This window comes from Pyxicephalus adspersus, chromosome 7 (genome assembly GCF_032062135.1).
Source record: "Pyxicephalus adspersus chromosome 7, UCB_Pads_2.0, whole genome shotgun sequence".
NCBI classification, from domain to species: Eukaryota; Metazoa; Chordata; class Amphibia; order Anura; family Pyxicephalidae; genus Pyxicephalus; species Pyxicephalus adspersus.
In genome coordinates this window covers 68629714-68630489 of record NC_092864.1, presented here as the reverse complement: position 1 = coordinate 68630489, position 776 = coordinate 68629714, and positions in this window count along the sequence as shown.

The window sequence follows — 776 nt, the reverse complement described above, 5'->3', positions numbered from 1 at the left end:
AGTCTTCCATTAGAATACAGGCATTAGAATACAGGCATTTCCATACCCGGAAAAATACATCCCTGAGGCAGACGGGGCCCTGGCTTTTTGGCTGAAGAGATCTATAAACACTTTCCAACTCTATTTGATTATCTTTAGGTTGCTGCTAGGTATTTTGCTCCTACAGTTTACCTTGGATGAGGATGTTGTTACAACTTCTGTAATATGGCTTTATTTTTCATAGATAGATTTGTGCTATTTCCATTCTAAGTGTGTCCTCCATATGCTTCAAAAAGTCCTCAAAATAACTTTTTGTTGGTAAAGCCCTAACCTTATCCTAGTCCTCCTGTGACAACTGTTATGTCTGTAAGAGGCTTGGTGAGTCCGGAAGGGGTCACTTAATAAGTAGTAATCATCCCCATAGAGCCCTTTATATGCAGCCACTGCTCTGGGTTCTTTTGACAGCTCAAATCCTGGCCAGGGGGTTGGAGTGTGCTGCTGTGCTTATCATGCTTCCAGGAGGTTATAGAGTATGATTTGGAATGTCTCTTTCTGAATCTCCCCTGTTGGGGGTTGTGGTGTGTTCATGGCCATCATGTATTCCTCTACAGGCTGCTGTCTAGGATCTGGGGGCAAGAAGTGTGCACTGATCTTGCAGGTGTTTGCACCTATTTATTAGGAAGCTGTCACAGGTCCTCCTCTTCCCAATCTCATTAGTAAGTCATTGGGAGAAGCTGGTCACTGCTGGTAAGAGCAGAAGGCAAAGTGAAATATGGCTTACTGCCATTAGTTCAGCC